The 2,915-nt window shown below is 43.8% G+C and overlaps 1 pseudogene; it reads right to left on the bottom strand.

Annotated features, from left to right (window-relative positions):
• Positions 1-1,056: 1,056 nt before the first annotated feature.
• On the bottom strand, positions 1,057-2,247 carry LOC114884821 (annotated as a pseudogene).
• Positions 2,248-2,915: the final 668 nt, after the last annotated feature.

Consider the following 2,915-nt stretch of genomic DNA (forward strand, 5'->3'; position numbering starts at 1 on the left):
TATACACACTAACAAACGTAGTAAGGTAGATAGCTAGGGGGAAGCAGCCGCAAGGCACAGGGATATTAGCTCAGTGCTTTGTGACAGCCTGGAGGGGTGGGATAGGGAGAGTGGGAGGGAGGGAGACGCAAGAGGGAGGAGATATGGGGATATATGTATATGTATAGCTGATTCACTTTGTTATAAAGCAGAAACTAACACACCATTGTAAAGCAATTATACCCCAATAAAGATGTTTAAAAAAAAATGTGTCTATTTTACGTGTGCATTTGGTGACTTTTGACATATTTATACACCTGTATAATCAGTATCATGATCAATATAGAGAACATTTACATCATCCTAAAATGTTCCCTGTTCCCTTTCTCAATTTTCCATCCCTGGTCCTAGACATCCACTGACCTGCTTTCCGTCTTGATAGATTTGTCTTTTTTATAGTTTCATATAAATGAAATCTTCCAGTATGTAGTCCTCTATGTCTGGCTTCTTTCACTCAGCACAAAAATGTTGAGATTCATCCATGCAATCGCATGTATCATAGGTCATTTCTTTTTCTTTCTTTTTTTTTTTTTTTTAGTAACTTGCAGGTTTTATCAAAATGAATCAAAAAAAAAAAAAAGAAAGAAAAGCAAAGGGTAACACAACCCCATATCCCAAAACTTTCTAGATTTTTTAGTGCAAGAAATGCCATATCACTGAAGCACTTGAGGATTATCATGAAATCCTAGCAAAAAATGTAATCACCTCAGAAGTGGTAATAAAATAGAGAAACAACCAGAGAGGTACACGTTATTATTTATTTATGGTTTTGAATTTTATTTTATTTTTTTATACAGCAGGTTCTTATTAGTTACCTATTTTGGTTTTTTTAGAAGGATTTTTATACTATATTAAAACACCACAAAATCAAAAAGGGATCAGTCGACATATATCTTAGAAGTCCTTCCAGAGTCTGTACCCACAGCCATGCAGGCTGCCTGTCGCCTTGCTCCCCGCTGCTCAGTCTGCGGCTTGTTGAAGGATCGCTGGAGATGACTCAGGCTCTAGTTCTTGCAGTCACACTTCTTCTGCCAAATCCAAGACCCTGAATTTATCCAAATTGTAGAAACATGCTTTGACCACCCGTCCACCAAAATACCTCCCATTCAGATCAACAACAGCTTTAATTGCTGATTCAACCCTCTCAAATTCTAAAAATATTTGTACTGCTTCATCATTAGGGGCACCAGGAATTTCAAATATCACACATTTTCCAACTTTGCCATATTTTTCACACTCTTCCTTGGTTTCAACTTCCAAGTCTTCATCTACCTCTCCTGCACCAACCATGTTCCTTAGTAGGACCACTTTAGTAGGACACTTATGTATTTCAGTTAATGGATTTGAATCCCACTTCCTGGTTGCATCTTTCTCAGTGGCGTCGCCCACGATGATCTTGCCTCCCCGCTTGCTGGTCTTCTCCACTGACAGCGCTGTGCTCAAGCCCTGCTCGTGCTTCCCAAGACCCTGGCCTTCCCGGAAGCCGTACTTCTGCATGATTTTATGTGCTACTGTGCCACCCATGTTGGGGAGGAAGGAGTTGCCGGGGCCGGTCGGGGATCTGGGTCTGTCTTCTTCCTCGTACACTGGGGGAGGGATAGCAGCTTTGGAAGACGGTGAGCGAGGTCTTGAATCCTCTGCATAGGGGTAATTCTTTGTGTTTCTCTACAAGAGAAGTGGGTGGTGGAATGGCAGCTCTGCCCCTACTTCTCTTCTTCCTCTCTGGCTCATAATCTTCATCTTCATCAGAATCTGAATCTGGTCGCCTGGAAAACCCCCTAGCTTCATGTCTGTCTTTACGCCTCTTTTCTCTCTCTTCTATTTCTGTCTTTCCAGCTCCCGCTGTCTGTGTCGCTCCTCTCTTTGGCGCTTCACTACTTTCTCATAATCGTTAGGAAACGTGGGATCATATTCATCAGCTAGGGGTATCAAAACTTCTCTTGCAGAAACCCCCCTGGGAACCGGATCCTTGAGGCCCGCTGCCACGTGCGGCGCGGTGTCCACAATCTGCCTCTGGTCTGAAGAGGCACCTGGCTTTGGGTCGATTACTGGGTCGAGGACTGTACTTTGTTTTGTCCTCCGGCTCTTCGCCTGAGTGACAGCTGCCTTCTTCACCTGGAACTGAGACTACAGAAGTGTGAAGTTTTGGGACCAGGCTGCTGTTTTAGAGTCACTGGTCTCCACTCCCAGGTCATCGTACAGGGACATCTCAGTTTAATGCCGGCCCGCCCGGCCGACGCTCCCAGGCCGCGGCGGCGCACCGGGGCCGAGGCGCCGCGGACTCGACGGGCTGGGCGCTGGGTGTCAGCCCCAGACGGCCGGACCTCTCCGGCGCGAACCCCTACGCAGAGTCCGCGGGGCCCCCGGCGGCGTCGTCATTTCTTTTTTTTTTTTTAAATTGAGGTATAGTTGATGTACAATGTTATGTAAGTTACAGGTGTATAACATAATGTTTCATAATTTTTAAAGGTTATACGCCACTTACAGTTATTATAAAATATTGGCTATATTCCCTGTGTTGTACAATATGTCCCTGTAGCTTATTTCTTTTATACGCAGTAGTTTGGTACCTCTTAATCCCCTACCTATATGTTGCCCCTCCCCTCTTCCCTCTCTCCACTGGTAGCCGCTAGTTTGTTCTCTATATCTGTGAATCTCGTTTTTGTTATGTTCACTAGTTTGTTATATTTTTTTAGATTCCACATGTAAGTGGTAGCATACAGTATTTGTCTTTCTCTGTCTGATATTTCACTTAGCATAATTTCCTCCAAGTCCATCCATGTTGTTAAAGGTCATTTTTATTATTGCCGAGTAGTTTGTTGTATGGATATACTTCAGTTTGTTTATCCATTCCCCTGTTAATGGACAGTTGGATA

Source organism: Monodon monoceros, unplaced genomic scaffold (genome assembly GCF_005190385.1).
Source record: "Monodon monoceros isolate NGI ecotype Baffin Bay Population unplaced genomic scaffold, NGI_Narwhal_1 Super_Scaffold_5, whole genome shotgun sequence".
Lineage (NCBI taxonomy): Eukaryota > Metazoa > Chordata > Mammalia > Artiodactyla > Monodontidae > Monodon > Monodon monoceros.